Source organism: Panthera tigris, chromosome C1 (assembly GCF_018350195.1).
Source record: "Panthera tigris isolate Pti1 chromosome C1, P.tigris_Pti1_mat1.1, whole genome shotgun sequence".
NCBI lineage: Eukaryota > Metazoa > Chordata > Mammalia > Carnivora > Felidae > Panthera > Panthera tigris.
The window spans coordinates 162,260,798-162,286,927 of NC_056667.1; the positions used below are offsets into that span (position 1 = coordinate 162,260,798).

General features: G+C 42.8%; 1 long non-coding RNA gene across 1 annotated transcript; it reads right to left on the reverse strand.

Annotated features, from left to right (window-relative positions):
• Positions 1-679: 679 nt before the first annotated feature.
• LOC122240957 lies at positions 680-18,560 on the reverse strand. Its single transcript, XR_006220793.1, has 2 exons — positions 18,454-18,560; positions 680-1,014 (listed from the first exon to the last, which is right to left on the reverse strand). It is a non-coding gene; the product is annotated as an uncharacterized LOC122240957 (long non-coding RNA).
• Positions 18,561-26,130: the final 7,570 nt, after the last annotated feature.

Here is a 26,130-nt window from a genome sequence, read left to right on the forward strand (position 1 = left end):
GAAGAGCTAGTCCACCTCTGATAAACATCGGTAGCAAAATTAAGTTTAGAACAAAAACGTCAGGCTTGCAATTTGTGTTGTTTTAACAGTCATTAACATAGATCTGCGCTTCTTTTGTTCTGACCCCAGCCCTCCAGGATGTACCCGATCAGTTCACCTGATCTGAGTCTTGAATTGCTAAAATGGAATTTTCCTATGGACATTTTAGTCAAGCAAATGTGATACTGTATAAACTCTGCAAACATTTGATCTAATACCAGTGATGGCATAGGTGGTAAAGATTGGCACAATAACATAGTATTGCCATTACCAGAGGCCACTGTGAAAATTCCACCGCACAAACAGCCCACTGAGAGAAGTTAAATTTTGTATACTCCAGTGAGCATAAAATACATGGTTGCATTTGACTCTAATATGTGTTAATTATGAAAATCAGCTCCAAGCAAAGCAAGCCATAATAATTAAAACCCATCTTTTCATCTCAAAAAAGCCTCCCTCCCTAAAGTATTTATGTATTCTAATGAAACGAAAATAGTTATGGCAAAGCCTAAATAATAAGCTCTATTAAAGTAGTATATACACACACTCCATAATATGTAATTATGTTGCACTTAAATAGCAACCAACACTGAACAAATCCATTCAGTGAACAGCAACAAAATAGATAACAGATTGTGAATGTTGCTACTTCCTTTATTGTTTCTTTCTAGTTGCTGGTATATGTAAGTTGTGAAAGAAAATACCACTTTGGCACGATCCTCACCCTCCTTTAGGCACTTAAAATTTTCAACCGCTGAGATACTGGCTCTAGGACATCAGATAGGATTGACTTCACATGTAATTCCAACCAGTGGTAGTGGCTGCTTGGAACATTGCATAAAATTGTGTGACTCTGTCCAAACTCACTGGGGAGAGTGCTGTGATCAATTAGTGATGTCTGCCCAGGCATAGCAATAGGGAATAGTGATATTCTTGTCCAATGTTTCCAAGCATGGTTACATATTTATAAATAGACTGGAGATAAAAGAAAAAGAGAATAAGAAAAGGTCAATTTAGGTCCTTATATTGGATCTACAGTTTATCCTTTCAATTTTAAGAACCAGTAGGGTAAAGCGGACAAATCCCAGAGCCCAAAGCAAGAAGTAGTGCATAGAGTTACTTAAGCTGCTTTTTTTTTTTTTTTTTTTTTGGTTTGGTGTTTGTCTGTTAGTTTTGTTTCCCCAGGCCATCACAATGTAGCTGAGTCATAATGTAGCAATTTCTAATAACTTTGAGCCCCATATCTCAAATCTCTGGGTTCTATAAGTAAATACACAAAGAAACCCTATGTGGCCTATGACTGTTAAATATCAAGGAAAACAATTAAGATATTTCCCTTTTTCAAGACAGAGCAGCGTAAAGGAATTTGCATATAAAAACCCCAAATACACTTAGGATCTAGAAAAAATGTTAAAAACTGCAAGTTTCTCTCCTACTTACATGGAAGATCATAGTGGAACTTCCTTTGGAATCAAAGCATTTCTGGGGCAGAACCAGACGTGATTTTAGTTCTGCAGGGATTCAGAGCAGACCACCCTCCCTTATCACTCAGAAGAAAGAAGGCGTGCATTTGCTTACTTGTTTGTTTTTTTATTGTGCTTGCTGTATTCGTTGTGGGGCAACTTGAGTTTAATCCTAAACGACTCACTTCTTCTTGCACGTCTAACCTCCCACGTCCCCCCCCCCCCCCCCCCCCCCCGCCAATGAATCATCTTTGCCTTGAAGTAAGCTCTTTGCTACATGCAGTGTAACAAATTGCATTTATTTGGACGATCCCATGTTTCTAAAGGGCCGCACATCCCCTGGCTCCAAGATCTCCCTTTCCGCAATGGAAGGTTTCCTTGACACGCAGACTCTAACACGCAGACTCTAACACTGATCTCCCGCTGACCTTAAACCTTAAGCCGTAGAAAGTTAATTTTCATTAATTTTCTTAGCATTTTTATTTTACCATGTAAACATATCCCCAGAGGCTTTATTTCTGAAAGGAGAAATTACTCCCTCCTTCCCTCCCACTTGAATCTACCTTTTAAATTATATTTAAATGAACTGGAATAGATTTAGAACACAGATACGGAATGGTTTCTACACAATTGACTGAAAAAGGGAGATTTTATTGTCACATATTCTTTTTTTTTTTTTAATTTTTTTTTAACGTTTATTTATTTTTGAGACAGAGAGAGACAGAGCATGAACAGGGGAGGATCAGAGAGAGAGGGAGACACAGAATCCGAAACAGGCTCCAGGCTCTGAGCGGTCAACACAGAGCCCGACGCGGGGCTCGAACTCACGGACCGTGAGATCATGACCTGAGCCGAAGTCGGACACTTAACCGACTGAGCCACCCAGGCGCCCCTATTGTCACATATTCTTAAGTCCTGCTATTCTCTATGTTTACAACCTCATAGTGATCTACAAAACTCAAGTTCTAATTTTTCTCCATTTCACACCGCAGCTGAGTCATTCTCTTCCTATTGTAGAGGGAAGGACTTGTACTAGGTCTTTCATTTTCAACCTAAGAACGGGTATAAATGAGTCTGAAACTTTGTCTTTTCCACATAGGTAAATATAAATGTTGATGCTATGAGGGAAAGTTATCGATGATAATTATAAACTCGTTGGTAGATTTAAATGTTCTGTAAAGTTTTAACTTTATCCATCACCAAAATATCAGCCTTTTCCCCACAGCAGGACTACGATTGGCTTGTTTGCTGCTGCCGCTGTCAGTCACTCAGAGACAAAACGATAACTAAAAATTCTTAGACCCCTACTGAAAATTTGAGAGCCGGTGCCTAGACAACATGGAGGAGATAGGACTTGTCACAGATCAGCGCAGAAGGGGTATTCCACAGCACCTTGGTCAATCAAGCACTGGGCAGAAAGTTCTCCTTGAGTGTCCTGTTTTGATTCTATAGAGTGTGTATTAATATATTAATATATAATGTATTTTAGGATATTAACATTATACATTATATATTTGAATATTACATATTAGTATGTCAGTAATTATCTGTACTAGAATATTATATTCACATATTTAATATTTGATACTTTAAGTATATATGTTTTTTACTTCTCTTCCCTACTGAATACAGCTCCGATTGTGTTCCCAAATGAAATCTGCTTTGGAATAATTGATTTTATTTAATGGCCTGTTATTTGCCAGTTTGTTTTTTATTGATAATTTGATTGGCTACAGGAGTAGGGACCTCTGTGGGGCAGGGGGTATAACCACCCGCAGAAGTGCTGGAGAGAGACCAATTGGAAGAGCCAAGGGTGAGCTCGAGATCAACCAGCAAATGGTCAACAGCAAAACAGATGGGAGCCCTTTATCATCTCCGGGCACTTTCCAAACATAGAAATCAATAATAATTAAAGCAGATTATGAAAAGGCAATACTGGATAGTTAAATCTTTGGGCTTGATTGAAACTGAGCTCCGTGCTTGCACGTGGAAATTTCCTCCACGGAGAGGGTTCAAGGCTTGTCAGAGAGAATAAAATAAAGCTGTAGATTGGGTTAAGGCTCGGAAGCACAGCTAATACTTCCTCGTCATCATAAATTATATACACACATATACGTGCATGTATGTATACGTACGTGTCTATGTGTGTGTATATTTCTGGTATATGAGGATTGTGCAGTTGCACAATTACAACGTGTATACACATTCCAGAAATCAGCATCACAAGGTGAACTTTGTACTGTTTTCTGGGCTGTTGGTAAGCCCTTTCTTGTCCACCCCTAATGTGATAGTTTTTGTTGGGCTCGTGGCTAACTCTGGAGCTAGAACTCAAAGCGAATTCCCAACCTCACAGAAAGTCTCAAGGAGGCTAAAAACCAAAAACACTAAACAACTAGGCAAAAAATGAATTACTTATCTGGGCCAATGCCTGCAACAGGGTTTAAGCAGCATAATAAAGACGCATTACCGTCCTAGTATCTTGGCACAGTGTAAGGAATTTTCCCCAAAGATCATGCAAATCCCGATTTCCTGACGCTATGTAACTTCCATATCTGCAGGAAAGCCAGTCTTTCAGTGAAGGCAGTCAAGGGGGAAGGAAATAAAAAGTGAATCAGTCTCTGGGCTATCGGGGTTTGGAGAGCAAAGGGGCAGACATTGCTCATCGAGAGGGGCTGAGCGGCTGGAGAAGACTGCAGCGGTCAAAAAGGTGAAAGGTCCATCACATTCCACGTAGCCATTTTGCCAGGCAGCAGTAGGGACTCCGAAGGCCACGCAAGTGAAGGGCAGAATGACTGCCGCTTCCAGGAGAGGCAGAGTGTCTACACATAGCTGTGGCCACGGGCAAAGCAATGGGGAGAGATTTGGAAGATTTGAGGGGAGGGGAGATTCTGGAAGAAGGGAAAGCCTCACTAAACAGCGAGATAGCAAGCAGGGTTCACCCACGGCACCGATGGATTTCGGTTCACGTGGCCCCACTCAGCCTACCGACACTCCTCTTCTCCAGCACTGCTTGCCAGCCTGTGGCCTCCAGCCCATTCTCTCCTCTGCTCCTGATTTTCTGTCTTCTCAGTTTATCCCATACACTGCTGAGCACATGACCTTTCTGCAAAGTCTGCCCAAGCAGAGTTAGTCTTCCGTGTCTCCTCCGTGCTTCCCTGGCTCCTAGAGCCTTTATCTCTCTGCACTGCCATGATCTCTGTATGCATCTGCTCTACCCACCTCTAAGTGGCTTTCAGAAAGACAGGGGTGGCCTCAAACACAAGTCTGTAAGCCCAGGGCTTCATGCACTCACTGCTGAGTCCATCCTCCCATGGTCATTTCCATTTCAGGAAATGGCTGATCCGACCTTCCAGTTATTCGGGTCAAGAACCCAGTAGTCATTCTCGATTCCTTCCTTTCCCTCTTGAACTCTTCTGTGCCCTGGCCCAGAGTTCAAGATCTGGACCTGCATTATCTTAAACCAATGGTTCTCAACTCTGTATGTCAGAAACAAGTGAGAAATCAAAAGCATTTAAAAAAATGACCGGCGCTCTAGCCCCACACCAGACCAGTTAAATATGGGGCAGGGTTTAATGTCCAAGCATGGGCATTAAAAGACAAGAGAAAAACCAAGTGGAAGCTTCTTAAAGCTGATGCCAATGTGCAGTCAGGATTGAGGAACCTGGACTCAGGTGCTGTATTAAGGATGCGAAAATCCCCAGCCCTCAACCTACACCTTGACCCAAGATGAAAAATCTGGGATAAGAACTCGGGTTTTCTCTTTTCTTACAGTCTCTCTATTTAACCACTCTGCACACTCATCTCAGTCTGACCCAAGTGAGGCTTCTAATATCTACCCCTAGTGACCCCCTGCTTTCCAAATGGTTTGCCTTCCTCATTCATTTAGCCTCGGCCATTGCTCCTGAACCCCGAGGACCCTTTTAGTGTACTTCTCAGTGTGCATGAAAATAATGTAATGTCAGCACCTATGATTTGTAGCTAATGGTGCACAAAATGATTAAGCTATTTCAGTAGAACCCACTACGGTCTTATAAATACTAGGAAGCTTCAAGTTGGTTACTTTAGATTTGATATCCTTTTAGAGGCTGCTTCCGGGCTTCCCCCGCAAAAGCTCTTGGGATAACCTGTTGGCTGTGGACTTTGGGGAGGCTGAAAAGCTATCTTGCACCCTTGCTCTTGGGATGCCATCCTCTGAGGTTAGTGAGAGAGGCCCTCCTCGGAGCCGCTGCAGCCTTGGCTTTCAGAAGCGGCATGGTCTGCATGACCCCAATTCCTTTCCTAGATGGAGCTGTTTTAGTTTTCACAATTGCTGCTGGCATTGAAAGAAGGTGAAGCGAGAATGTGGAACTGATCTACAAATAACCGTAGCTTTGTTCCCAGGTTCCCAAGGACACATGAATATCAAAATAAAGCCAATGCCGGGGGGGGGGGGGCGGTTCAACCCAAGTTCATCCTTCTAAAAGGACATGGGTGGCTTATCGGTCCACTTGGCCTCCACCTAGTTCCTCTGCTCTCACCAGGTGGCCTCACGCTTGCACTTCCCAGGCTACCGAATGCTTATTCCTTCCAGCCCAGGCCCAGCTCTGCTCCTTCCCTTTTCTCCCTGGGAGGTTCATTTGCTCTGAAGCCTGTAATCTGTAAATAACCTGTGCTGGGTGAACTATGGAAGCTGAACATAAAGGACGTGTTTAAAATGTTCCAAGATGTGTGAGCTTAGTCTGTGCCACTATGGTTCACTTTGGGTCCCAGCAGCAAAAAACCCTGGTGAAGTATGGCAGGATGACTGACAGGAAATGAACATATTAGCAGAACCTCACGATTTATCTTCCTCAGGGTAACACAGGCAGTATCTTATTTAGATGCTCCCTTAAGACCTGCTATAGCTTCCTATGCCTAAGCCTCCCACAGCGGGCATTCAGGATTGGGGACCACCAGTTTACCAGTTTAAATCAGGTGTTTAGGTGAAAGTGAGTTATTTGGAGCTAAGGAGGGGCCAGAGTTAACCACTGTGTGCTATTTTCTCCTGATGTCAGTGTGAACCCCAGTTGCCCCTGAACCAACACATGTGCACAAGCCTGCTTCATCCTGGCCCACTTCACTCATGCCTGCCGCACCACCCCCCCCCCGCCCCCGCCCCCCAGCCCCCCCTCCACACTAGACATCCGCTCCTTGAGCACATAAGAGCATGGACTAGGGCTTTCTTGTGGAGATCTCAACCCAATATGTAATGTCTGATCAATGATTACCAGGAATGTAAGGGAGCAGGATGACATAAATAGAAGAATTATCAACCCATTGAAACGGACCCAGAATTGACCTAGATGTTAGAATTCGCATAATAAAACAGTCATAACTGCCTTTCAGACATTTAAAAAGTAAGTAGAGGCAGGGTAGATACAAAAAGGATGCAAACTGAACTTCTAGAGAGGAAATGTCTGAAATGGAAAATATGTTGGAAGCAATTAACAGCAGATTAGAGATTGTTGAAGAAAAGAGGAGCGGACTTGAAGGCATAGCTATAAAAACTAGCCCGAGTGAAACTTGCAGAACAAAGAGAATCCAGAAAAATTAAAAGAGCAACGGTGAGCTGTGGGACGACTTCAAGCTACTAAAAGTGGAGTGCCCAAGGGAGAGAGGAAAGGAGGAGAGAAAGAAAAAGAAAAATATTTGAAGAAAACGTGGCTAGAAAATTTCCAGATTTGATGAAAAAAGACTCACACACCTAGGAAGCTCAAAGAACAACAAGCACAAGAAACATGAAGAAAACCACACCAAGTCACACCACAATAAAATTGCTCGAAATTAGTGATAAAGAGGAAATCTTCAAAGCAGCCAGAAAGTCTTTTTTTTTTTTTTAATTTTTTAACGTTTTATTTATTTTTGAGACAGGGAGAGACAGAGCATGAACAGGGGAGGGTCAGAGAGAGGGAGACACAGAATCCAAAACAGGCTCCAGGCTCTGCGCTGTCAGCACAGAGCCTGACGCGGGGCTCGAACTCACAGACCGTGAGATCATGACCTGAGCTGAAGTCAGCCGCTTAACCGACTGAGCCACCCAGGCGCCCCAGCCAGAAAGTCTTAAAGACACTTTATGGATAGAGGAATAAATACAAGACTTAGAGTAGCTTTCTTGTCAGAAATAATGCAAGCAGGAAGACAGCAGTGCAGTGTTTTTTAATTTCTGAAACACACACACACTCACACACATGTGCACACACGCGTGCGCGCGCACACACACACACACACGTCAGCAAAAACTAAACCCAGTGAAAAATCTTTTAAAAAATGAAAGTAAAATGAGGAACTTTTAGACATACCAAAGCTGAACTATTTCATCACCAGCAGACCAATTAAGAAATGTTAAAGAGACTCCTTTAGGCAGAGAGAAAACGATGCCAGGTGGAAGTATCGACCTAGATGAAGCAATGGAGAGTGCCAGAAAGGATGTCTACACGGATAAATAGGTAAGATGCTTTCCTTATTAGTTAAATCTCTTTCAAAGACAATTGACCGTTTAAGTAAGAGATAATACAATACACTGTGCAGTTTATAACAAATGCATAAATAAAACACATGGCAAAAACAGCATAAAGATTGGGAGGGTGAATCTTGAAAACTTTACTGTAGTGAATGATTCTACTCTCGTGAGTTGTCCAGAATAGGCAAATCTACAGAGACAGAAAGGAGATTAGTGGTTGCCTAGGGTCGGCAGGGATACAGGGATCAGATAATGGCTAAGGGGTATAGGCTTCTCTTAGGGATAATAAAAATGGTCTTAATTTGAGTATGGTGATGGGTATACAACTCTATGAATACACTAAAAGCCATTGAGCTGTGCACTTCAAATGAGTGACGTGTATAGTATGTGAATTATATCTCGATGAAGCTGTTTCAAAAATATTTAAGAAATAATAGCAATTCTATGTAAGAAATGAAAACCCCATGAGGTCATTATCTCTCACAAGCATAGATGAAAAAATTCTGAACAAAATGTTAGCAAATCAATTCAATAATAAACAAAAGGATAATACATCATGATCGGGTTTATCCCAGGAATGCAGGGTTGGTTTAACATTAGAAAACCAATCACCATATAAGAAACAAAAACAAAACAAAAACAAAACTCACATGATCATCTTAATAGACATAAAAAAAATCATCTGACAAAATCCAACTTTCATTTCACACAAGAACTTTAAGCAAACTAGTAAGGGAAGGGAACTTCCTTAACCTGATAAAAGGCATGTACAAAAAACCGACAGCAAACATATATTTACTGGTAAAGACTTAATCCTCTCCCCTTAAGGTCAAAAACAAGACTGGAATATCTTTGTTTGCCACTTGTATTCAATATTGTAGTCAAAGTTTTAGTGCAGTCAGTCAAGGCAAAGAGATAAAAGGCATCCCAACTGAAAAAATAAATAAAATTACCCTCATTTACAAGCCACATAATTGTTTACAAAGAAAATCTAATAGAATCTACAAAAAGCTGTTAGAACTAATAACTGAACTTGGCAATATTGCAAGATATAAGATCAACATATAAAAATTAGTAGTATCTTATATACTAACAACAAAGATTCAGAAATCTAAATATAAAGCAATAACAATAATTTAATTCATTGATGTTAAAAATCAGTAAAATTTTTGGGTGCCTGTGCCTCAGTTGGTTGAGCAACCAACTCTTGGTTTCAGCTCAGGTCATGATCTCACGGTTTGTGAGTTCAAGCCCCACATCGGGCTCTGTGCTGACAGTGAGGAGCCTGCCTGAGAGTCTCTCTCCCTCTCTCTGCCCCTCCTCTGTGCGTGCTCTCTCTCTCAAAATAAGTAAATAAACTTTTTCAGAAAACATTTTAAAAATCAGTAACATTTTAAATGGATACAATTTATAACTGGTATATTTAGGGATAAATATGAAAAGATGCAAGATCTGTACACTGAAAACTACAAAATATTACTGAGAGAAAACAGAGAAGACCTAAATAACCGAAGGAAGTTACCTTGCTCGTGGGTTGGAAGGCTCAATATTGTTACAATGTTACTTCTTTCCAAATCGGTCCATATATTCAACAGAACCCCAATAAAAATATCAGCTTGCTTTCTTATAGATAGTGGCAAAAAGAGTCTAACATTTGTATGGGGCTAGAAATGACCCAGAATAGGCAAAGTACATTTGAAAAAGGAACAGAGTTGGAGGGCTGGTGGTGTCAGTTATCAAGACCTACAGTTATAGGGTTACAGGAATCAGACAGGGTGGTATTGACGTAAAGTAGACAAATGGATCAATGGAACAGGACAGAGAATTCGAAATAGATCTAGCGGTATATAGAGAACAGCTTTTTGACAACTGGGCAGAATACTTGAACAAACACCTCACTGAAGAAGATATATGTATGGCAAATAAGCACATGAAAAGATGCTCAATATCATCACTAGTCATTAGGGGAATGAAAATTAAAACCCCAGAGAGATATTGCTATACGTCTGTTAAAATGGCTAAAATGAAAACCACTGACCATATCAGGTGTTGGTCAGGATGTGGAGGGACTGGAACGTTCGTACACTGTTGGCAGGAGTGTAAACAGATAGGACAGCTTTGGAAAACACTTTGGCGTGTACTCCAGTCATTGTATTCCTCGGTGTTTATCCAGTAGAAAGAACGGATATGTCCATACCAAGTCATGTGTGAATGTTTGTAGCAGTTTCATCTGTACTTGCCAAAACCTGAAAACAGGCCAGATGACCATCAGCAGGTGACTTGGATAAATAAACCATGGTATATACCTACCATGGAATGTTCCTTGATAATAAAAGGGAGCGAGTTACTGATAAACGCAAAAACATGGATGAATCTCAACATCATACTTTGTGAAAGAAGCCAGATACACAAAAAAAGAATACACAATGAATGCACGTATTCATATGAAACTCTAGAAAATGGAAACCAATCTATGGCGACAGAAAACATTGCAGTGGTTTCCTGGGAAGGAGGAGCAGGGAGGTTGGGAGGAAAGGCTTACACAAGGGCATTAGGAAATTTGGGGGCCATAGATATGGCCTCGATGATTAAGATGGCTTCACAGGTGCGTACATAAGTCAAACTCAAATTGTATACTTTAAATGGTGCAGTTTTCTGTGTCTCAGTTATAGCTGCTTTAAAAAAGTGATAACAAAGTTGGTAGAATAAGGAAAGACTGAAAAGAAATGCATCTCTTATCCTGATTTTCATGATAGGCGTCGGGGTTTTCCTGGATCGCAGCTGTGCAACATCACAGGGGACCCTGGTCCCCATACCCTCCTGTAGCTCCTACCTGTGCTGTTCCATTCCTGCTCCCTCTGCACTTACATGTCTGACATTTAAAGAATTTTATAAGGAACTGTGAATGAACAGCCCATTAAGTGACTCATAAAAGTGATTTGTATAAGAGTAGCTTCTCCTGTAACCGGAAGGTGGGGAGTGGCGAACTGATAAGTTTCTCACTCCTGGTCTCAGCTGGGAAGGTCTTGGCCCTTTTGGGGGTAGCCTAAGGAAAGCCAGGAAGTATCATGTCAACTTAACCCAAACTAGGTCATGTTTACACCCTTTTATGGTAAATTCACGATCAGGTGGTCAACTGTTACAGACTTGCGAAGAAAGTTCTAGTTGCCCCGCGTGCCCCGCCTACCATGTGTGAATGTCAGACATTCTCCTAGTGGCAGTCTTTTTAAAAAATACATCGTAAGCACTGACACTGCATCCGATCCAAATGGGAATGCTGTGTTCTCATTTCAGAGAGTTTTCCATACCATACCATTCCATTGCCTTGTAGCCAAGTCTGTTGGCCTTCAGAGAAGGCCAACCCACTGTGCTCCACAAATAGCCAGCCACCTTTGCTGAGGAGCCTCTAACGCGAAAGACACGAAAGCGACGTTAACTTACAAAATAAAGAACTACTTAACAGCGTGGAACGGTGCATAAAAAAGGATGGACTGGTTTGAAAGTAGAGTTAATTACGGAACACCAATGGCGACCAATATATGCCAGGCTTTCTTGAACGTTCGTTTTATTTTTAGCTAAGAACAAACCCCAAGTGTCCTCATGATATGCATACTATTTCTGCTAAGCATCTAATCTGCATTTTCTTTTTTCCTCTTTTTTTTTTTTTTTTTTTAAACTAACACGAGAATGTCACAACTGTTCCTATTCTGCACCAGGCTCTGCTTTCGCAGCAGAAACAGGTTTTATGCCGGAGCAAGTATTGATGTCTGTGAGAGCGTGCTGCCTGCTGCAGTGTTTACCTTCGCTGGGGCTGCCTGGCTATTGTCGAGCCAGTTGAAATGATTCATGGGTCTGACAGATGTCTGGTACAGCTGGATGTGTCCTTGATTATCCCAAAAGTCTGGACAGCACTGTCATTCACCATTGCCCAAATTATCTTTGTATTGACTGTGGAACCCTCTGTGACAGTACTGTAATGGCTAATTACCCAAGATACCTTTGGTACTCACTTCCTAATGGTTTCGTGGAAGAAGAAAAAGACCGTAGGAAAATGAGAAAAAACACACCGAGAAAATAACATCCTGTTCTTTGCAAAGCACGCGGACTCTGGCGGGACACAGAATATATATTTATTTGCTATCATGCAGTTTATGCTAATGAAATCCAGGGCCACAATAGTGAAAGCATAGATTTCTCAGGAAACACATAAGGAGGAAATACAATGTAAAGAACCTTGACAGTGATAAATTATGGACAATAGAAGGAGCTATTAGCTGTGAGAGAATTGTATGTATAACATACTTGAAAAAGGAATGACGAGTGGCCATTTGCCTACCTCATATGTTGCAGGGGGAAAAAAGAACATGTTCTGTTTAGCAAATAACCTCCCCAGAAATAGAGAAGAGGGAGGGAGAAAGGAGGGGATCCTTAGCAAAGCTGCCCGAAGGAACAAGAATTGAAAGCTGAGGTTTCATTTTTTTCCCCATAATGCCATAAATTAGCACATTTTGACAAACATAGCTCCCACAAAGCAGATATATATTAGGGGGAAAAAAGATAAGGGAATAGAGGGTGCAAAATCCCATTTTGACTTTTAGTGGAGATGATGAGATCCCAGGAGGGCAGACAAAGCAGACTGGGAACAGCTTTTCACACAAAGAATACAGTAATTTGCCACGTCCTGTCCAGGCTGTGTTTGAATGTCACTCCTGTCTTAATTACCAGACTAACAAAGCTATTCTGTTATTCTGGAATCTCTGCCACGGTCCCTGCAATGCGAGACAGCGGTCGGGAAGCATTGCTCATGGATCATTACTAAGAGAGTAGGCGAGGCAGGAGCCTTCCGAGGCAGTGGGAACAGTGGGGCCACCGGGGGGTAGGGAACAGTACTCTTCACGGAGGACTGAACTCTCGCTCTCGGGTTTTGGAGTGCGTAGGTGGGCACAGCTGGATGCGTCAGCTTGTGCCGAAGTCTGGGACCAAGTCTGGGACCGTAGTGCTTCTACTCCACGTGCCCTTTGGGTGAGATGAAGCGTCCCACTTCTCCCCTCCCTGTCAACCTCATGCCAGGTACCCATAACACCTAAGACGTAATCCACCTGACCGCGAAGCCTTGGTTACTGAAATTCTAACTCAACCAAACTGTCCTTTTAATTGAAGATAAAGAAGAAAGCCCTTCTCGTTTCAACCCGTTGCTGAAGGCAGTACGTAAACGTCATGGCACCCTTCTGGGTATTCCTTGGGCTAGTCTTCCTTGTTTCGGAGACACCTCAATCATTCTCACCAAGGACCACGGGGGTGGTTTAGGTGAGGAAGGTGCAGAAGTTTGCGCTGTATGTGCCCTGAGCTCTGGGCTGATGAACATCCTGGGTGGTGATTGTTTAGACACAGCCTAACAATTCTGTACCCTGTTGGCACCCATCACATCTTCCTCCTTGAAAAGAACTTAGAGTGAGACAATTTAGCGCATTGTAGGCTGGTTAGTTGAAGTGTTTTGTGCTTAAAAAGAAGCTTGCTGCATTTTGAAAACATCCAGATGATGTATTTATGTTTCTTTTTTCATTAGGATTGGGGAATGATACAATGATGACACATTATAGAAAAAGAGAGGGAAGTGAAACATAAATCTTTGGTTCTACGCTCATCCCCAGGGAATAGTTCTCTGTCTTTTATATTCACTAAAGTTATTATTTTTAAAAAAATTTTTAACGTTTATTCATTTTTTTGATAGAGACACAGCGTGAATGGGGGGGGGGGGGGCAGAGAGAGAGGGAGACACAGAATCCGAAGCAGGTTCCAGGCTCTGAGCTGTCAGCACAGGGTCCCAAGCGGGGCTTGAACTCACAAACCGCGAGATCACGACCTGAGCCGAAGTCGGACGCTTAACCAACTGAGCCCCCCAGGTGCCCCTATATTCACTAAAATTATTAAACACAGACAATTTCCTGATCACATTTGATCTATAATCATTAGGACTTTACTTGGAGAAGCTGGACATTGACCCAAAAGTATTCTACAAAGTATCAGAATGATTATTTTGTCAATCTTTAGTAAGTAAAGCTTACTAAAAAAGTAAATCATTCTTATTTCTTCTCTGTACTTTTTAAAAGAGTCTAAGAAAGGGAAGATTTCAAGGCTACAAAACCTGGCTTGTCTTTCATATAAAGGTGCCATCCGTCCTAGGACAAGGCATGACAAATGTAGCTAGAATGGCAAATTCTAGTATAGTGTGGAGCTTGTGTGGAAGTTACTTCTCAAAAGGAAATAATGGTTTCAGGCTCCTAAAACCCCTGCTTATATGAATAGGATTTAGGGAAGAAATGAAAGGAGGGTCTGAAAATAAAGCAGGTAGCCAAAGCTTGGAGAGAGGCCTATCTCATTATAAGCAGATAATAGAACTTCTCTGTTACGTTGGGCTTTTAATTATTTCATAACTATATTAAAAACATGTCATGTAGTCACCTAACTGTTTCTGTTTCCATCTCTCCTTACAGATGTGATACACAACTTAAAGTTAAAAGGATAATCTCTTAAAATGCCTTCGGTTGTAATGACTTCTCTGAAAGATGGAAAACTCAAAAGCGAAACCAGAAAAAGGCAGAAAAAACATACTGATGCATTGTTATGAAATAAAAGTACTGTCTTATGAATAAAACTGTAAAAATGTATATTTATAATGGTCAGCCTAGAACTAATTATTGTGGATGGAAGGCACACATGTTGTATTCACTAACTCACTCAGTGACAGTGAGAGGCCAAAATGCTAGAGGGGGAGAAAAACCGTCATAAAAGAAAGAAAATAAAAGAGAGAGAGAGAAGAAAAAGGCAGCTCTGTGTGCTGACTTAAGAATTTGCCATTGAAGATCTGAAAGCATTTCCTGGTGCGATTATTAATCAGTTATGTTACAAATAAAAACCCGTGTCACGGAAACATCTAGGAGGAGATGCAAACTCAGATACTTACAGGGGCCAGGTGCCAGGCAGGAACGTAATGGGCTGGCTGGTGGAGGTGTGACAAACGAGTGTGCCCAAACTAATGAGAGTATTTCCACCAAGTATCGCCATGTGGGAACATAAGCCTAATTTTGCCGGATCTCTTACCTTTTCAGGAAAACCTGAATATCCAAATGTTTCGAGGTTATGAGCCCCTGTGGCCCCACAAGCTCCTAGTCTGCACGAGCTAGCCAAGTTCAGGGGAGAGAGCTGGGTTGGGAGACGCTTATTGTATCCAGTGGATTATTATTATTATTCAATAGATAGTGAGAACCACAGAGAACAGACGCTGTTTGATATTAAGTCCTACATGGTTGATTGCAACAGGGTGCTTACAGGCAGATACTTTAATTCAGTTAGTAGCACTTGTCGCATCTTATGCCATCTAATTCACATGGTCACAGAGATGAAGGTCTTTCTACACTGCCCACTTTATAGGTTCCTCCTGTCACAGTGGTCTTTGCCTAGGCTCTCCTTCCCGATCTTCGTCATCTAGAAGACCCAACTCATTCTTTTTTAAAAAATGTTTAACAATGTTTATTTATATTTGAGGGGGGGAGGAGGGAGAGAGAGACAGTGGGCGAGCAGGGGAGGGGCAGAGAGAGAGAGAGAGAGACAGAAAGACAGAATCTGAAGCAGGATCCAGGCTCTGAGCTTTCAGCACAGGTGTGGGGCTTGAACTCACGAGCCGTGAGATCATGACCTGAGCCAAAGCCGGATGCTTACCCGACCGAGCCACCCAGGCGCCCCAGCCCCGGCTCATTCTTCAGGGCTCTGAGGAAACTTTCGTCATGTCTTTAGCTGGGCTGGGGCCTTGTGTCATTACCCCTGGACCTCTCCTCTGCTGCCCTATGACATATATGAATATGTAATTTTTATTGTTGGTATTCCCTCCTAGACTCTAGGCATCGTGAGGACAGGGAACGACGTCTTTACTCTCAGCACCTGCTTCAACGTCCGGTTGTATTTATGGTTTGCAGAAAGAGAGACGTTTCAATGAGTCATGTAAAAATTTACATAGGTGCCCAAAGATTATTCCTGTCATTCAGAATCTTCTCTGCAGAGCCTAAATGAAAACTATATTTTATCTACTGTCAGGTGGACTTGTTACATATTTCTGAGAGTTCTTCTGAATCTCCTCTGTTCAGCTGGAGACTCCTTAATCTTTCTGGAGTTCCCGTTTCTCTTTTTCTGATATGTATACATCATGGAGGTTTCCTTAAAATGTCCTTTTAGAACACATGCTCTGCTTTGTCCAGATGACAGGAAGGAAGAAAAATACTAATTGCGGTAAATTGTAAAAATAGCCACAAATTATTTCCCTCTCTGTATCCATGCTCTTAGATGGTCCCCTCACACAAGACTTGGCTATGTGGCTTGTTTTGGCCAATGTGACAACTCAAATACGATGCAAGCAGAGACTTAGGCACTTGGAAATATTCTCGCTTGCTGTTCTTGGAAACCCTGTGACCGCCATCATGTAAATAGGCTGGGCTACTGAGGATATGTAGGCCAATTATCTTCATTACTGCAGCCAGTAGCCTGTAGACAGACAGGTCAGTGAGGCCATTAGACTAACCAGTCTCCAGGCGACCTGCTGTCCGACTGCAGTTTGTATGAGTAAACCCAGGCAAGCCCCGCCTCTGTTGCTGGACCACAGAATTGTGAGTTAATAAATAACTGTTGTTTTAAGCTACAAAGTTTTGGGGTGGTTTGTTATGTAGCAACAACTAACCGATACACCATTTTTCAGCGTTGTGGCGCTGTTTCCACAAGACTAGACTGGAAAATCTGGATCTCAATTCTCCCTCCCCCTCCCCACTCCACCTATGCACGATTACTGTTAGCTTCAAAACTGCAGAAGCCATTCAACGTGGGAGAGCAGCTGATAGAGATAGGGAATGCGAGCGAAAGGGACAGAGTTCAATGCTGTTCTCCCAATAGCCCCTCTCCAGGGCTCATTAACACCAGAATGTGAGCAGCCAGCCGATCTGACAGTATGGAAAGAAGAGGAAGAAGAGAGTGGGTGGTAGTGAGAGTCAAGCCGCCTGCCGCTAAAATCTTACACAGAGAAAATAAAAGGACCTAGTGTTCTGGCATTGGATCACAATGTCCTTATTATATTTAAAAAATCCAGTTAAAATTTCTAGCCCCTGAAGGCTAAAGAATAAAGCCAAGCAAATATGGGGACTATGCAGTGTATCGTTTTAATGTAGAGAAAACATACCCATTAGATGTGGAAGCCTGCCTTTGTTTGAGGCCCTTAAGCCTTTCTTAGCATTTTTAGGAAAACTCGTTGAAAGTAAACATTTGTTACTTTCTAAAATGCTGCTCTGGAATTTTTGTTTTTGTGCTGAATCTTGACATAGTAATTTAGCAAAGCAAGAACCACACAAAATGTAGCATGTTGTTGCAGAGTTAGGGTAGAAGAGGGTGAGTGTTTACTGAGTGCTCGCTATTTGCCAGGACTTTAGCTCATGTAATCTTTGCAACCACCCTATGGAGATTCTGTTTTATCTTTTATTAAAGAGATGAGGTTCCAAGAGGTTAAGTAACTTGGCCAAGGGTGCACAGTAGTTGGTAAGGTTATAAATTATAGACACAGACGTCAGTTGGAATCCACTGGCCATGTTACCTCAGCAATAATATGGTACTTAATCATTAGCAATAATAATAATGATGATTTTTATCAAGCCCTTAATTATAGAACGTTTTTCATTAAAAAATAATAGCTGAAAATTATTGAGAGTTTATATGTCAGCAATGTTCTAAGCACATTACGCATAATAAATAGTTTAATCCTCACAAAAACCCTACGAGGTAGGTGTATATATTGTCTCCGTTTTCGAGATAATGAAACCGAGGCACAAAGAGCTCAATTTGCCGGAAGTTGCATAATAAGCAAGGGATGACGTGGATACGGAATTTAGATCTGTCAAAGCCCAACACTTTCTATTAAACCATGCATCTTCACTTTTATATTTTCCCCCAAATAACTGTGATAGATTTTCAGCTCATTGCTATAACATCTGCTGGGATGCTGGGTCTCCAAAAGAAAGGGTGAGCGGTCACTACTTAGAAAGTCTCAAAGAAAGCCAGCCCCCTGGAATATACCCTCAATGAGATTACCCGCCCCCCCCCCTCCCCCAAATCTTGTTCCAAGAATCGAATCCCTCTCCTGGAGCATAGTGTCTGACAAGTGGTAGGAGCTCAATTCATATGTGCTGCATGGATTCAGTTCTCCTCTACAAGTAGTCGTAGAGGGGACAGAGGACGTAATGCTAGACGGCCCTTTGGGCTTTTGGTAGACAGATACTATATTCGTGTCCTGGGACTTCTGTAACAAAGTACCGCGGTCTGGGTGGTTTAAAACATCAGAAATGTATCCTCCCCTGGTTCTGGAGGCTTAGAAATCTTGAAATCAAGGGTCTGGCAGGGCCATGCGCTCTCCGAAAGCTTTAGGGAAGGAACCTTCCATACCTTCTCCTTTGCCTCTTCCACAAACCAAAGAATGCCATACAATGTGGCTTATGGCGCCATAATTCCAACCTCTGCCCCTGGCTGTATTCCCTCTGTGTGTGTGTCCGTGTCTGAATTTCCCTCTTTTTAGAAGCACACCAGTCATATTGGGTTCAGGGCCAACCTTGAATCCAGTATGACCTCACATACTGTGAGGTCACAAGTATAACTTGCTCACATCTGCAAAGACCCTGTTTCCAAATAAAGTCACATTCACAGGTTCCAGGTGAGTGAATTTGGAGGAGAGGGAATAATTCAACCCAGTATGGTTTATAAATGTAAAATATGTTGATGTTTGCAGGGCTAAACATAAGAAGAGGCAGGACCAAGCATACCTGGTCAAGGCTGGGAATGGCCTCACCCACCCCCAGCAAACAACAGCCCCAAACTCCTTTCGGCATAGGTTTGATTTTTTTTTAATGTTTATTCATTTATTATGAGAGAGAGAGAGAGAGAGAGAGAGAGAGAGAGAGAGAGAGAGAGAGAATCTCAAGAAGGCTCCACACCCAGCCCAGAGCTCGACATGGGGCTCAATCCCACGACCCTGGGATCGTGACCTGAGCTGAAACGAAGAGTCAGGCACTTACCCGACTGAGCCTCCCAGGAGCCCGTAGGCTTGATTTTTAATTTCAAACACCCATGAAAGCAACACATGGCAGACTCTATCGGCTAACTGATATCTAACCGCAAATAAATCTCTCTGAGAGCCAATCTGGGTGACAGAGAAAGGAAAAAAAAAAAAAAAAAAAGCCCAGAAACTAAGGTAAGGAAGTAGGGAAATGCCATTGGACAAGCAGAAGAGGGGCAGAGCTCCCAGATACAGAAAGTCTGAGTGGATCCATGCAAAGAGGAAAGAGACAATAGCCTCCGAACAAAAGGCAGCTGAAAGAAGAGAGCTTTCTGTTGGTCACTGGCAGAGGCATCTGATTAGAGGCACCAAGGCTAATCACTTTCCAGGAGGGGGGGTAGAGGGAAGACTCTGAAATGTTACAGAAAAAGCAAGGAAGCCACTTGGAATGAGTACCCTAGAATTCAGGACCTAAGGCAGGATGATAGGAGTCTTCACAAAATGCGTGCGTTTCCCGAGAAAAGATACCACGTGTCACGTGTTTTCCTATTTCTTTCCACTCATGCCTGGCACCCATCGGAGGGTCTGCGTCCCTAGCAGACCTGTACTTACTTGGGAAGGCAAAAAGGGAATGTGAAATAATCCTTCTCTGAAGCTCTGCCAGTCAGCATGAAGAATGTCTACATAGTGAGTGTACCTGGGCCAGTGCCATGGCCCCGGGGGCCAGGTGGGAGGAAAGAGGGCTCGCCTGGCCCCCAGGGGAGGCTGCGAGGGGCAACTTGGGCTTTGGTTGCCCCAAAATGGCTTGGTTGCCCCAAACTTGGCTGGTGGTTCTCGGCCAGTCTCTCCAGGGGTTCACAAAAAGAACATGGGGAGGAGTTGGACTAGCTGTGTGGCCTTGGGTAAGTTACTCGCCCTGAGTTTTCACTAAAACAACTAAGTGAAATATTCATGTAGCACCCACCATTCTGGGCGCACAGGATAAGCTCAAAAATTGTTGTCCTGCTTTCCCTGATCATTGAATTCCTTCTTCAGATGAACCCATTCTGTGATCTAAGTTTCCTTAGCTGAGTTCAGAAATGTTAATCTTAATCATAACTTCATTTGCTTTGTAAGAACCCCCTAGTCATCTGGGGCCTGAAGTTTCATTAGGATTTTAATGCCAGGACCTAAATTGAGTTCCTGGCAGAGGTGGAGTGAAACATGCACGCGTTCTACACCTGACTGAATGGAATGCTGCTAGGGTTTAAATTTTGATAAATGCATAGCTTTCTATGTGCTTCCCAGTTCAATTTTGCTCTGTTGTGTATTGTAGGATTTATTTTAAACGCTCCATTTTAAAGGAAAGTTTCTCTTTTGCTACAGGGGAATGGGGCAGGGCTCTGGGTGTAGGCTGTGAGGCAATCCCCTAGGTAAATTTGGTGATACTGTTAATGAAGAGTTTTAAAAAAATGCTAATTAAGCTCTTTATTTAAGCACTCCAAACTTTCCTCAGAATGGTTACCATCCCAATGATTCAAAGTTGCAAAGGTATTGTAAACTTCTCTGGGGGGTATTCTTTTCAATAATGCAAATGATCCCTCCAGCTCTTGTAACATCATTTAAAAATGAATTTTGATTACTTCTGAGCTTGTAAAAAACCGGAATCATAAATGTGCTCATTTCCCACAATGAAGGGGGACAGGGAAAGAGAAAAGCAAAAGAATACATCACATTTCTAAGTAAGCAGTCACAAAAGACCTTTAAATAACTCAACTTCCTACCATATTTTATTATCTTCTCTCAGTTTTACAGCATTATCTACCATAGAAATGCAGGGAGATTTGTAAAACACTATAGCATTTAAGTCATTACATTTTATAGCTAATTTCTAATGTGGATTTGATTTTTTATGAGCAGAAAAAGAATCTAATTTGCATTAGTGACAGTAACTAGAGAAATTTAACACCTGGCCCTGGTTGTAGTAGAAATTGAATATTAGGTACTTGGGTGCTAAAAACCCATTCAGATCTTCAAGGGGGATTTTTCATTTATTTATGTGCTGTTCTCATGTTTACCATTATAAAACTGTTCATATTATGATGGCAAAAAAATCTCAGTGCCTACAAAAATTCTGGATATGCATTTTTCATCCTCTGTAGGAGAACAGAATTATTTCCCCATTAGCAAGAACACACCCTGAAAAAAGCACCACCATTCCCCTCATCTAAAAAATACCACAGCAGCCTGCGTGAGAAGCGCTTTGATTCCTCCTGGCCTTTCCCATCTCCGCCCCCCCCCCCAGCTCTGCTCCCCCAAGCTGCCCTCTGTTTTCTCTTCCTCACTTCTCCTCCCAAGCCCCCTCCATGTCACTGTTGCCCAGGGAGAAGCTTGGGTGCAGTGTATCCAAGCAAAATTAAACCTCTGCTAAGAAGATCACATTGTTGTTACACGAGCAATCCATATGTTTATAAAGTGTAGAAAATTAGGAACTGCAAAAGAGGCGAAGCTGGTGTTAAATGATATGGGAAGTGACACTTTACATAGCCAGTTACAATTAACACATTGATGGCATTTTGCTGGCTCCTTGCAGTGATAATGCTGTTGTCAAATGTGTTTAGTGCACCAAATCTCCTGGAGCCTTCAGCCAGGCAGCGAGCTTTTGACAGATTGAAGGTTCGGAGATAGGCTATCATGACAGATGGAAACTGGCACCGATGTTCAGCTTTCGCCGATCACAGGGGACCTGCCCCCCTTATTCTGCAGGGCTCGGCTCTGCAACCTTCCCCCTTCTGATGAAAGCAGGGGATGGCATTGTTAAATAGTGCATCTGTGTGAGTTAGACTCCTCTGATGAAAGCATAAGGCAGACGCGCCGTGAAGCAAAAGACAGCCTCTGCTCTAACTGCATTTTAGATAGACTTGAGGAAGACCCCAGGGAGCTGGGAGAAAACTTTGGTAAATTTCAGACAAAAATGGAAAAAGGACCACCTATTAATCTCTTCTCTTCAAACGATATTAAAAATGCACCTCTGATGGTAAAATCCCAATTAATGACTGTCATAAATGGTTCCCCAAGCTAGCAATCTTTATGGAGTTGGGTTGGATGCGCATTTCTTCTCTTATGGTCCTTTTCTTGTTACTAATCAATTAATTCCCAACCAATCCAAGGAAATCTGTAAGGAGGTGCCCAGGGGCAGTTGTGAATAGTCAACTTGTCGGAAACTAATTCAATTACTCCAAGTCACTCTTCTTGAGATCGGGCTGGGTTCTTGAATCTAGGTTTTAAAATCCAGGGTAGGGGCGGACAGAGCTTTACACAGCTGGGTATAAACGGGCAGATAATATAGTTAATTAACCTTTCACCCTCTCCCACCAACCCCCTTTTAAAGAAAAGCATTCGTCATTTTATTTCCAACGCCCATCTACTTTAAAGGCTTTCCCTCCACCTCCTGCAGTTCTTTCTTCCTCTCGCTGACAAATTCCTCTTTAATTTTCCTAAACTGGCTGAAGAGCCCTCTTTCCTTCAGTCTTAATCTTCGATTCTGCTCTTGCCCGTACAGGTTGGGAGCAGCAAGCACTGCAGCCCATTTGAGGTATGATAATCAGCTGATTAGCTAGTGGAGTCGTTTTCCCTGAGGCTCTTTTGTGTGAAAAATCCTCACGCTCAATTGACGTGTGGACATCATAAAGCTGATGAAATGCAATTGTAATGAACAAGAGGGAGCGGCATCTGCAGCCATCTAAATGAAGGACCCTTCCCTCGCGCCATGCTAATTCAGAAAATCTGCTCTTAACGTGTACTCCCCGCGGATTCCAAATCGAGGCACATCTCCATGAATGCATATTCAAGAAGTGAATTAGCCTCCGTGGCAAGTGAGTGCCTAGCCTGGCCAGACTGATTCTAATTTCAAGACAGATTATACCGTATCAACTGTGGTAATGATCTGACAGTTCATTTGTGACGAGAGTCCTACAGTCAGGTTTACTGCACAGACAGACACAGGTGCATAGACAGAGCCAGCAAAACCTCTCAGACAAGACCAAAGGTTACTTTCCTGTCAAATTATTTCAGCCAAAATAGCCCGATGAAGGAGAAAAGAGGTAATACATTGAAAAAACCCACTCTCTTGCCCTCATATTTAAACCCCGGTTGTAACGGTGGCCAGTGGATGTTCCCTGCCCTATTATAGGGTCGTGTCATTAAATCAGGAAGAGAGAGGTGAGATTTTCCTCCCACACCCCTTTTCAGAAAACTACGTTACTTGCTAAGAAATTTCCAAGCGAATGAAACTTGGCATACAAGTTTTTTTTTTTTTTTCCTAAATTGAATTTCACATGAATCAGTTTGTAGGAAGAAAAACTCTGCAGTATTAGGGAGAGAGGCTGTTCATTTCCACTGCTGGCTCTGTGACAGTTGCTAATATAATATGACAGGTTTGTTCATCACGATTTTGGCTCACCTTTGGGTTTTCTGTGCTATTCTTTCTATTAATACATGTTAATTAATGATGGTAAGGAGTGCCTGCCTTTACATCGACAAGCTCAAAGCACTTTTCAGACATTGATTTATCTTTGAGAGTTGGAAAGGGGGCAGGCATTAGCATGTTATTTTTATAGAGGTGGAAATGGAAGGGCGGTGACGAAGTGACTCGTACAAGGTCACACTGCAAGCCGGTCCCGGAGCTCTGCCTTGAACTCCTTCTCACCCCTCTCCACAGCCTCAGACACAGAAAATACTCCAGGGAGAGGTGTTGCTAATCCAACATTAAGGAGACTCCTTCATAAGCATTGCTAATAAACACGGCACATGCCTTAAAAGCAAATGAACAAGACAAGCTTAATCAGGACTGTTGTTACCACCGGGCAAGCTACCCGGCGTCCGCACGGTTCACACAGAGGTCCTTGTCAAGGAGCCACGTTTCTGAGATTACAAGGACCACTCCTTGGTCTCTTTATGCTTCTATTTGGCGCTCACATGGACCTTGATCTGTAGCCTTTCAATTCAGTGTAACTCAATAACAGTGCTGCACGTGCCTGTAGACATGAGCGTAGATTATTTTGCGTCCTCCGGTACGTTTGGAGGCAAAATTTGGGGAGGCCGATGAGAGCCGCCATTGTCCAGCCCTGTGCTCCAGGGCTCAGGAGTTAACCAGCGGATCACTGGCTGTCCACCGTGGGCAAAGCAGTATAGCGGGCCCTTCAGGGAGCCGAGCGGAGCGACAGAAGTCCGTACCCAAAGGCCACAGCGCCTAACACTCAGCTACAGGAAAGACAGAGTTGCATGGAAGCAAACAAACCAAAAAGCACGAACCTCGTTCTGACTGTGTCGAGACACGTATGCAGACACCAATTAATTCACCAACTAGCTGTTTTCCAAAAGCTGCTTGCAAATCAGTTGTTTCAAACTCACGACCCATTTTCCCACTGGAAGCTGACTTCTAACTGGCGGTTAGGCGCCCGGGCCAGCTGTTAAAGCCCCGTGTCACTTATAACATAGCTGACTGCATTATTAATAATAGTACACATGCAAATATGGCTGAAAAAGTGCACTGCACGAAAGGTCACAGTTGGGCTCTGAGATCAGGTGGCTTAATTCAACTATCAACCCTGCTACTTGCCATCCTGGGGCCCTCCACAAGCTACCTAAGCCTCCATTTCCTCATCTGTGAAAGGGGCTGCCGACAGTACTTACTTCACAAAATTGTGTTAGAAGGATTAAATGGGATAAGACAGAGAGTAAAATACCCGACCAGATATATAGTAAGTGCCCAATAAGTGCCAGGTAGGAATAATGGAATCATTGACATCATTTTGAGCTCACGTTTCTCAAGTTCATGGCTAACATTCCTCACGCCCCATTCCAACGATATGAAGAAAGTTGCGCGTATGTGCATTTCTTTGTTCAAGAAGGGATCTTTCTCATTTGTTTAAGAGAAGGTATTATATGGGGCGCCTGGATAGCTCGGTCGGTTAAGTGTCCAACTCTTGATTTTGGCTCAGGTCATGATCCCACAGTTTGTGGGATCGAGCCTCAGGTCAGGCTCTGCGCTTGACAGGACAGAGCCTGCTTGGGATTCTCTCTCTCTCTCCTCTCTCTCTGCACCTCCCCCACTTGTGTGCACATGCATGTGTTCTCACTCTCAAAAATAAATAAATAAACATTTAAAAAAAGAGAGAGAGGGGCGCCTGGGTGGCTCGGTCGGTTAAGCGTCCGACTTCGGCTCAGGTCACGATCTCACGGTCCGTGGGTTCGAGCCCCGCGTCGGGCTCTGTGCTGACAGCTCAGAGCCTGGAGCCTGCTTCAGATCCTGTGTCTCCCTCTCTCTGTGACCCTCCCCCGTTCATGCTCTGTCTCTCTCTGTCTCAAAAGTAAATAAACGTTAAAAAAAAAAAATTTTAAAAAAGAGAGAGAGAGAGAATGTATTATAACCTAAAGGTTAAGAGTCGGATTCAGAATCCAGGATGAGTTCAGGTTTTGCCCCTGCTATTTACTCAACTGAGTGACCTTGGGCACGTTACCTAATCTCTTCATTCCTCATCTGTAAAATGGGGATATTGTTAGGATATACGTCACGGGGCTGTTGTAAGGATTAAGTAATTTAGCATATGCAAAGTGCCATGCTTATGAGCATAATACAATGTGGCTATAATGAGGATACCATCCTGTTGTTGGCAATGACAAATGATCCGGAAACCGTGGCCCAGTTGGAGATTAATGACTGTCTTCGGGTGACTGTTAGTAAGTAATGATTTGGGACTCCAGGTTGGTCTTCTAATCCCTCGTCTCATGCTCTCTCCAGATCACAGTTTTCCCTTCACCACGTACCTACGAGGCACCTCCGGAGTGTTAGCTAACATTTATTGAGTACCCAGTGGGTGCACAGCACTGGGCTGATTCCTATAGAGTTCCCTTAGAAAAAGCAAGTTATGCTCTAGACTCTAAACCAAGGGTTGGCAAACTGTGGGCCAAATCAGACTGCTACCCGTTTTCGTATGGCCTGTGACCTAAGACGGGCTTTTGTGTTTTTAAACGGTCGAAAGCCGTTCAAAAGAAGAATAGTGTTTTGTGACACATGAAAATTACGTGAA